Source organism: Drosophila obscura, unplaced genomic scaffold (assembly GCF_018151105.1).
Source record: "Drosophila obscura isolate BZ-5 IFL unplaced genomic scaffold, ASM1815110v1 contig_74, whole genome shotgun sequence".
NCBI classification, from domain to species: Eukaryota; Metazoa; Arthropoda; class Insecta; order Diptera; family Drosophilidae; genus Drosophila; species Drosophila obscura.
In genome coordinates this window covers 330,776-341,986 of record NW_024542866.1, presented here as the reverse complement: position 1 = coordinate 341,986, position 11,211 = coordinate 330,776, and the positions used below count along the sequence as shown (strand labels likewise).

Below are 11,211 nucleotides of genomic sequence, written 5' to 3'. Positions count from 1 at the left end.
TCAAGAATTAATTGGTTTTTGTTAAAAGAATTTTGTAAAAATTGAATTTTCTTTTTAAATGTATTTTGCAGAGGTTAACTTGTTGTTTTCCACATTGCTTGGGCATTCTGCACCTATATAGCTTGTCCCAAGCTACCTTTTATCAATCCCTTTCAGCCCTCAGAGCTTTATAGCTTCTGCTTACCGTCTGGAAAATATTCAGCCTTCAAACGAAAAATTGATAACTTTTGTTCTCGGTATTAGTTGTTAAAATCAATATGAATACATACAAGAAAAGTGGGTTTGCGGCCAGATTTGCACTGACTGTTGCATAGTGATATTTTCCGAATAACAGAAAATATTTTTTGTTTCGATTGTGGTTTTTTTTTTGGAGGTTATGGCTAAGAACTTACCACTTTATTCCAGAATTCTTACTGGTATTTACGCGCATAAAAATGTACATCAATAACAATACACATTAATTAATTAATAAATTAATTTAAACAATCGACATAAATATCAGAAACTTTGATTTCAAAACATAGTACATACACTACTGGTCAAAATAATAAGTACACGCTCATGAGCTTTCTTTCAGGTCTAAAAACTTTTTAAAGAGAACTATCAAGGAATTTTTTCATACCCGTACTCAGTCACATAAACATTTTTAAGCCTACGATTTTTTATTTTTGAAATAACAAAAATTTTACATTTAACTTTAGCTTTGGCGATTATTTTTGACATACTAGCAATGTATATTCTACATCTAACATGTAGATTGGACATGTTCCATTCCAAGTTCTACATCTCCCCGCTAGGGGTTCCTCGCGACTGAACGCGGCAGAGTGTGCCAACGGAAAATGTTTAAGTCGTTTGATAGATTGAGTAGGGGGGGGAAGCAACGAAAATTGATTTCTTCATCTGGCTAATTCAGAACCGATCTGATTCAGATTCGGCAGTCTGGTAGATAAACCAAGCCTTGACACTGCGTTTCTAGTTTTAGTCGTATCTTTAAAAATGTGCCTGCCAAAGATCCCACCTTTGGGGGAAGGGGGCGGGGTGTTTTCCTTGCAACAGTGGCACAATGAGTCTGGAAACCAAATTTTGTTACCCTATGTATTGGTCTCAAGCGCTCATGCAGAAAAAAGACAGACAGACAGACAGACAGACAGACAGACAGACAGACGGACAGACAGACATGGTTTGTACTCGGCTATGATGCTGATCAAGAATTATATACTTTATGGGGTCGGAAACATTTCCTTCTCTGCGTAGACACATCCACCTACCAAAAATATTTGTTTCCTTTTTTTAGTACGGGTATTAAAACAGTAAGAAATTCACTTAACTTTAAGATTACTAACCTACAGGAAAATGCAAAAACTGTAACATACGCAATTTTAGCTTCAAATGAAGGGTTTCTGATCAATTTTATCTAAAAAACATAAACAAGGGCCTTAAGTTCGGCAATTCTACAAAGTTAAAAACTCAAAGAATACAATTTTTTCACTTTTTCTTATATTAGTAATCCTACTATTATCTGAGATGACCCCCTATTTTCTTTAGCTTTGGCGATTTTTTTGGCATACCAGAAATGGCTTTGCCAAGGACTACTGGAATCTCATACCAGTTTTTGGGCAAATTCTGGCGATGCTGGAGTTTCGAAATGTATTTGTGCCAACGCGACGTTTTAAGTCTCCCCTAGTTGAATATTGGGTTCTAGTCGGAAGATTGACTTAACTAATTCAAAACGTTTACCTGACCTCCATAAACCAAGCCTTGACCAGCCTTGCGGTGTGTTTTTAGTCGTTGTCCTGTTGTAAGACCCACCTCAAGGACAATCTTCACTTCTTCAGCATAACGATGCATAATGTCGGCCCAATAGGAACATTTTTGTAACTGTATTGGTTCAACGCCAAGAAATCAAAAAAAAGTCACAATCCTTTGACCAAATCCCAAGGTGGTTAAACATTTTTTTGTACTCATCGAATTATCTGCCTTTGGGGTCGTACTCTCTGAACTTTACCAAAAATATTTGCTCTTTAGCCGCTACAAATTTATTAGTTCTTTTCAGAATTAAATTAAGGGCGCTCACAACTTTCATTTTTGATTTAAATATTTGGCAAAACTGTAATCTTTAAGAATATAAACAATTGGCAGTCATAAATTCAAAAACATTCGAGAATTTTTTAAAAACTCAGCACGATGCCTCTGTACTTATTATTTTGACCAGTAGTGTATATTAAAATCAGCAAAAGTTAACTTATTTTTATAATTCATATTTGTTTTTATTATTAACCTCAGTTGAGCAAGATTCATAGATTCATCATTAAACTTCTTCTACAGTGTCTCTTTTAAATACATAAATTTTAGTCTCATATTAACCCGAGAGATTATTATTATATCGTGCGAATATGCGTAACATTCAAATCAACAAAAAATATATTTATTTATTATTGGGTACAATTAAAGCAAATTCCGACTAAAAACTACAATATCGTACATGCTGAGATGCGAACTAATTATCCGAAAAATGTTGCCAGAGCTTCGCCCCAAAGCTAGCCTTTTCTTCGGGTATCCGTTGCTCAGAGCTGCTGCCACTCCTAGTGAGAAAGCTGTCAAAATGTCCATTGGACGTCTTATTGATAATGGCCGTGTAGGCACACTCCCTTGCACCCTATTCCGGAAATGGCGAGAGGGACAAGTCAACTGATGGATTAGAACCTGCCCAGCTGGTAATGGAAGAAAATACTCGCAAGAAAAAAAGACAACAGTGTCTGGGAAGAACTCTGGCTAAGCTTTTCATTTAAACACGCCCGATGCCTGCCCCCCTGGCTGCCCTATTAAAGGCAAGGCAATGCAAATAATGTTGCACAACGTAATTGGAAGAAAACGAAATTGTATAACCGTACATAAATATACGTATGTATGTATGTAAGTGTGATACCCTCACCCTCTGCTGCCACTCTGTCACCCAGCCAACGTTGGCAGGGGCCGGAGAGGCGGAGGAACGCAACAATCCTGCCGTAGATTGAACAGCAGGTGCCAGAGGGAGCGCCAGAGAAACCGCGAAAGTAGAATCTGAAAGGAAGGAAGGAAAAAATTTCCTAATTACTAATTAAGTTGGCTAATTGCCGGACAGATATTCCCCTCTGGAGGGTGGACGATGTCTTCTATATCCTCGGTGAGGGTGTGATCATTGAGTGTCAGCCTTCAACACATTGCAGTGATAAGCCGAAGCCGAAGCCGAAGCCCAAGCCATGGCTTTAAATTCATTCATACAAATCTCCAACTAAAAAAAAAGGGAAATATAATTATAAATATCACTCACCAGCGGGTGAGTGTTCCCTTTGCCTTAGTGGTTGGTTTGGAATCTTCTGCTGGGAGCAGTTGCTTGGCGGCAGACTTCTCAACTGTTTTCAATTGTTTGCACGTGTACATATGTATGTATGTATGTAAATACATGTATGTATGTAACACGCATGCTTAATTCTACTGATCCCCGAGAAGATTCAGATCATCTCCAGCTTAGGCCCGACCATAAACAGCAGTCATCATGCATCTGCCTGGCGTACATATGTACCTAAGCATGTAAAACTTAGCCTATTACTTAATAATCAAGCACAGCAATTCCTGATAGTTGCTAAAGTAAATAAACAAGCAAGAAACATGTACATACTATACAGGCGCCATGGTAGTGTAGCACTTCTATTATTTTGACTGCAATACATGTACATACATACATACATATGTGCATCTATATACATATATATGTACATATACTTATATGGCATCAAACTAGCTCGCGAGGTTGCGGTTTGCACGCGGCGCCAGCAGCCACTACTCGGGCTACAATCGAAAAGCAATTCCAACTCGAGCAACGCTCGCCACCAGTCAGAGCTGAGAGACACTTTAATGAAATCGAATGCAACTCAATCCACGCCGAACAACAAAATCCAAAACCGAGCCGAACCGAACCGAATAAAATTAAATTTCGAAAGGCAGCAACTGCAACAGCCAACAGCCAACAGCCAACATCGAGAAACGAGAAACGTCTTCGGTTACATGGCCAGGCAGGCCATAAAAGACCATACAAGTGAGGGATACTCGTACGAGTTAAATGCTTTTGTTTTGGCATTGCGAGCTCAATGAACATTCGATAAGTAGAGCGATGATTACACTGGCCAACAAGGCAGACACGATTTTAATCATGGGTAACGCTAGACACATATGCATGCAGGTTTCCAGAGAGGATACTCGTACTTGTGTTGAGAGTATTTCGACTGAGAGGTAGCCGCCCCTCGATGCCTTTATTTGTCTGGCTAATTTCTTAGTTCCAACAGGGGATCGGATCGACATATACGAGTATTGGATGCAGATGGACTGGTAGAAGGGAGTAAAGGAGCAGCCACAGTTCTTGCCACGCTGCTTGTACGAAAATGTCAACTACGAGTATTCCTCAGGCATGCATTCCGTTGCTCTGTTCTGCCCGGAATTTTACTTCACTTACATACTTCTTCGGCTGCTGCTGGCTGCATCGCTGTATTGTTGCATTGAGAATAATGCCACTTAAGATCAATTACCCTCCAGCCCGGCCAAAAACAAAGCGGAGACCTGCCAGAGAGTTGGCCTCCAAGATCCGGGCATACTCTCGTATGAGCTTAATTTGTGGCAGCTGCAAATTTCGTCTGTCCGCCGCTGGAAGGTGGGTAATTGAAAACCGTGCTGTTGCTGTTGTTGATGTTGTTGTTGTCACAGTTGTTGCCACATAGTTAAGCTTTTCGCCCCGCGTCGTCGCACTGTCTGACAGACCCTACTGCAGATGCGAGATATTTGGTGGGGAGGGATGCGGGGGATGCACGTGCAAGTGACCGGCGAGACCGACAAGAAGAAGCTGACCAACCAAGCCGGTTCCAGCGACCATGAGCCAGCAGCGCACACACACACACACACACACACACGCATTGGGGCACCACTTAACGCTGCATCTCCTCTCCAGTGTCCACGCCCCCTTACCAATCCACCGCCTGTTGCATTATTTGATTAAAAAGTTTGCCCAAAACTGACTTTACTTTTAGTTTTATGGTTTTATATTCCTCCCATGTACATATGCATGTATGTATGTACATATATATATGTCTTGGGAGTAGGGAAGCTCCCTGGATGGGTCGCCAGCTAAAGCTTTGGGCCTTTTTGGGCCACTTTGGGCCTGGGATCTGGCAGATTGATCTGAGGTTCCATTTCTCTGGGCAACTTTTATCCAGTCTGTCTGCAGCTGGGAGAGCTGAAGCGAGTTCAATTAACTTGATGGCATAAATGCAGAGACACATGCCGCATGCCACATGCCACATGGCCACACAGCACTCACTCCCCCTTTGAGTTGCTCTCTCTCTGTATGTCTGTCTGTACCGCTTTAGCGAGACATCTGCCACACTCACCTCGCCGCAAGTGGGCTGACTATGGCATTCGGTTGCTGCCTGTTAAGTGCGAAATTGGGGTCGCCATCTTCAGCGGGGCATCAATGCTGCCACAGCAAACGAGAAAGATACAAACATATACATGTACATATGTATATGTATAGTATATACATCCATATGTACAAAGAGTGGGGGCTGGAGAGAGAGAGAGAGAGAGAGAGAGATCCCTCTACATGGCTGTCATCGCTGTGTGTCGTTGCATGTGTAATTTGCTGAATTTTTAATTATGACACAGAGCAACACGAAACAGGAGGCAGATAGTCAGACCCAGACGGGAGTCGGATGTGTGTGCCCGTCTGTGTGGATTGCAGGTTAATCTGTCGTGTTGCATGTTGCATTTGCCAGTTGCCAGATGCCAGTTGCAGGTTATCTAACTGTCAAGCGGGTCTGTAAAGCCGTTCTAAGCCCGTCGCCGGGCTCCCAAATGGCAAATCAATGTGAGGACCAGCTGCCACGGGATAGGTGGGGGTGGGTGTGGGCTCGTGTGGTCCCAGGCATGGACTGATGGCGTGGGAAAAGGGCTTGACAGATGTGTATATAGAACTTGATGGGACATGGAATGCATTAGGGCATGGCAGGAAGAGCTCTGCACTCTGAGCCATGTTTGAAATTGTTACTGAGAATTTAGAGCTTATGCAGGCCGTCATCCTCGTCCCTGTGACAACTCCGTGGCCGAGGGTGGGGCCACGGTCCCAGCCACAGCCACCCACGATTCCAGTAGCGTGACATGGTGGGGGGTAGAGGGGAGAGGAGGAGAACATTAATTAAGGCCTAAAAGCCTGTGGGTGGACGTGCCCCTCCCAAGAGGGGCCCAACGCTGAATCAGATGGGAACTGGTATGTCAATTGATAATTATACCATCTTTGAATGATTCAAAGCCCGTTGCTCCAGCTTTAATTACAATCGTTCTAAAGCTAGAAAATCATTTTATTCCCTGGTGGGTCGTTAATGGAGTTAGGGGAGTATCATGGGCAGGTTTTTCCTTACTAAACGAAGTGCATGAGGCCAAAGTGCAGGCCGCCTTCTCACGGGGTCACACATATGTACGTCAGTCCTGTCCTAAATTACGGCGATATTATTATTTTCCGTCAGTAAATTTGAGGATATTAGGTTTTCCAATACACTCAGCAATAATTAAGACGGTTTGTGGAATACTTTTAATGTTCTCTTTGAATTAATTGCTGCGGCTTGATTGCGCACAGTTCCGAGTAAGAAAGATAGGAGAACAAAACTTTAGAGATGGCCTATCGCCAATTCCACCTATCGATACATCATCGATGAGATCTCTGTCTCTTTTGCACTTCAACACTTTGTACTTCAACAGAGGAGAATCAGAAAACATTAACCCTTTCATGTTCCGGTACATGCACTTCGCACAATATTATTTTTCTTCCTTCCTTCCTTCCTCGTATTTGAATTTGTTGTTTGTTAAATGATACTTCTTCATTTATTTTTTGTTTTGTTTTTTTTTTATTATTTTCCGAGGCCGAAGATTTAAGTAGATAACATCTAAAATGAACTATACATATACATATATTCACCGAGTGACTAGCGCAATAAAAATAGGTTTATACTTGTAGCGTTAGGATAAAGCATGAAATAAATACAAAATAAATCGAAATTCAAGGAACAATTTCCCAAGTTACAGACTAGCATTAAGTCCTCTCAACCTCTTTATCTAAAATGATAATTATATCCGTACTCAAAAGAGTTAAGGGGTATATGGGATTTGTGGTAAAAGTGGATGTGTGCAACGCAGAGAAGGAAATGTTTCCGACCCCATAAAGTATATATATTCTTGATCAGCATCAATAGCCGAGTCGATATAGCCATGTCTGTCTGCCCGTCTCTCTGTCTGTCCGTCTGTCTGTCTCTCCGTCTTATTGAGCGCCTGGATCTCAGAGACTATAAGAGTTAGGGTAACCAATTTTGGTTTCCAGATTCATGTGATATCACACTGCTACAAGTATATTTCAAAATTTCGCCCCGCCCCTTTCCGCCCCCACAAAGGACGAAAAAACTAAAAACGCAGTATCGTAGAGAATGCCATATCTACCAGATTGCCGAATCTGAACCAGATCGGATCATAATTATAGCCAGAATGAAGAATTAATTTTCTGTTGGTTCTGTTGTAATTTCTTGAAGTGCCCCATTGCTTTGAATATTCAAACTGAATTTTATTCCAAATAGATAGTTCCATAGCCGCTATTCATTTATTGGTAGCCACTTTATCTTGGCAGCAAACAGCTGTGGGGGATAGCAGGGAGACGAGACTGGTAGGAGGCGGTTATGTATCCTATCCTCTGTCTTTGCAGCAAAGTTAGCTAAATCTAGTGTCTAGATAGGTCTAGATATTAATTAATCGCAATCATTTATTTTGAATTTTCCGCCATTTGATCGGCCGTTTCGCACACTGTGCAGCGGTCTGTATCGGCGATCACTTGCTCCCTTGGGTCAAAGGGCGCACAATATGTATTCATAGTATGTTTATGCAGTCCCCCACTTTGCAGAGAGCAGAATGAATCATTTGAATCTACCAATCCCAGGACTTCTCTAGTATATTTAACCAATGGGAAGATGACGAGCGTTTTTTATATTGACGCAAACGAAACGAAACGTAACGTAAAAATGCATGCCAAAAATAATATATCTTCTGGATTTGGGAAGACGTACATACATGCATATAAACATACATACATACATATGTATGTACGTATGTATTTCCATCAGTATGGTAATGGAAATTGATTGAATTGGACAAAATTGCTGCGGTGGCATGCAACAGCTTTCACTGATGCAACAGAACTGACATTTTGTGTGCGTCAGAATTTGAGGCCGGTTGGCATTCAATTGACATTGACAACAAAGGAGGTGACGTCAATGGGATTTCTGAGTTTTTTTTGGCAGCCGCTTCTGCTGCTGTCAGTGCGCTTTAAATTGGCATTTGCGCAAGTTGGGCCGACTGTCGCCATGGCCCCATGTAAGTCGATAAAATCAGGCAAAAAAAGGGGCGAAACCAGCCGAAAAAACAATGACCCGAAACAGCGCAAGCAACAAGTGAAGCAGCAGTTTTTTTTCCATTTACATATGTATAAATATACATATGTACGTGCATAGGTATCAACGTCACCATCCCCAAAAGCCAATATGCAGTACAAACCACTGGGTCAGCATTAGAATTAAAACAAGACTGGGTTCGGACTGCCTTGCATACGCCTAAAGCTACATCCATACATATGTACACAGTAATTGAAAATGTAGCATTAAAATTATGCGATCAATATGTAGACAACATACCCGTACATGCATGCATACATATGTATGTATGTATGTACGTCTATGGACGTATGTACATATGTATAGACATAAGAGATGCTTTATTGTTTTTTCGTTGCTAACATCCGGTCAAAAAACTAGACGAAGGTCAGGAAAATGGCAAAGATGGGATGACAGATGCTTTCATCTGTGTGTTACAAAAACCTGAACAGACAAAGTTCTTTTTGAAAAGTAATGTGTCCGTCTAAGAGAAATTGATTGCAAAAAGTAAGTATTATTATACTGTATCCGAGAGAAAGAAATGATTTTTAGCTTAAATATATTCCATTGATTTTTCTATCGAGGGTTTTCTTTAAAGTTTAAACTATAGGTATGCATTGTATATATACATGCAATATAGATTTCGCCCACACGACTCATAATAGATGTGGAAGGAGGAGTACCAATGCTATTATATCACCTTTTTTTCCGAGTATGGAAATACCGACACAAGTAGCAATTTTATGGCTGGAATGGCAAACATTTTTCATTTCGAAATAATTGTCATGCCATGCTCTTCCACCTGATTTGTGGCCATGGAAATGGCTGGTTGCGAGTTAAATGAGAGAAAAATACAAGTTCTTGCGTTGTGCAAATAAATAACTAATAAAGTTTGTAATGCATAATGACATTTACATAACGAATAAGTGCACATGGCCGCGGTTGACCAACAATCTCATCCCATCTTCCAATATCCTCTGCTCGAGTCTGTGTCCGTCTTTGACTAACAATTGCCTGAATACCGATCCTTGATATATGATCATATTAATGAACATAGGATAGAAGTCTTTGCAAAAGTCTGGGAAACGGAAATGCTCTTGCTATAGAAATATCTAAACTAGTGACATGGTTAGGTTTTTCGGAATCTAAGGTATCAGGGTCAAGGTCTTTTGTCAGTCTACTCAAATCTAGTAGTATTAAATGCTATAAAATCAGACAATCGCTTTGTAACATATTTAGGTACATCTTTTTCCCAGAAGTTTCAGCATTCCGTAAAAGTTTCGACTTCCTCATTGTCAAACCAATAACACTAGTCAACACTAGAATTAGGCTGTGGCCCAAAATTTAGATTCTTATAGATTTCGGGGTTTGAAAATTTTTAACGAATTATGGTTTTTATTTTATGGTGTAGTTTTTTTTAAAGAATTTTTTAAAATCTTTTAATTTTTTTTTTCAGAGGTAGTGCTTCTATTTTTCACATAACTTTAGTATCTTATATCTGGTTGCATAGAACTTTGCAGTTCTGACAAAACTGACAAACGCAGCTATAAAGCCGACCCAAACTCTTTGTATCTGCAGCTTAATGCCAGAAAAATATTAAGCTTTCAAATTCAAATTTAATCATTTTTTGCGCTATTTCTTTTCTTCAAAATTTTTACTTTAAAAACTCGGGAAAAGACGAAAAAAAATAATTCTTGGCCAACATTTTTGGTTTTAGATAGACGCATTAATTGGGCGTCGTTTTAGGTATTGCTCATTAGAATCTATGGATAAACGATCAATTTGCAGCCGTTTGCCCAAAACAACTCAAAAATAATTTTACATGAAATGAATGCTTTTTTTTTTGCACATAACTTAAGTATCATACATATGGTTGCATAGAACTTTGCAGTTCTGAAAAGCTGCCCAATGCAACTATAAATCGTACCCATACACTTTGTATTTGCAGCTTATCGCCTGGAAGATATTAAGCTTTTAAATTTAAATTTCATCATTTTTTTGCGGTATTTTTCCAAAAAATTTTACTTTTAAAACTCGGGAAAAGTCGAAAGACAAATAATTCTTGGCCAACATTTTTAGTTTTAGATAGACGCATTAATTAGTTTTTAAAGTCAAAAATACCGCAAAAAATGATGAAATTTTAATTGAAAGCTTAATATCTTCCAGGCGTTAAGCTGCAGATATAAACGGCCTGGGTCGGATTTATAGCTGCGCTTGTCAGCTTTTCAGAACTGCAAAGTCTATGCAACCAGATATAAGATACTTAAGTTATGTGAAAAATAGAAGCACAACCTCTGAAAAAAAACATGAAAAAAATACCAGATTTTAAAAATTCTTTAAAAAAAATTACACCATAAAAAAAATAATAAAGTACTACAAAAATTTTAAAATCCCTAAATCATCAGAAAAAGTCATTTTGGTTCACAGCCTAAATAAAAAGTTCAATTTTGTCGAGTAGTGTAATGTAGTGTATATAAAAACGCACTATAAACGCACTTATCGATTTGTTAACTTAAACTCTTCTTTAAACTTCAAACTTTTTTACCTAATTTAGCTTGTTGCACCCACAGACGTTGTTTGCCCTTCATATACATATAAATAAAAGATAAAAGATAACGTCCAAACAACGTCTTAAAAAAATTTAATAAAATATAATCTCAAAAAACATTTCCTTTTTTTCTAAATTCATATTTTAAATTTGTTCCTTAAATTAGGGAAA

General features: G+C 39.4%; 1 protein-coding gene across 1 annotated transcript in view; it reads left to right on the top strand.

The window, feature by feature from the left end:
• LOC111075847 overlaps positions 1 to 11,211 on the top strand; it is an 81,181-nt gene that overhangs the window by 50,426 nt on the left and 19,544 nt on the right. The gene's annotated exons all lie outside the window — the stretch shown is intronic.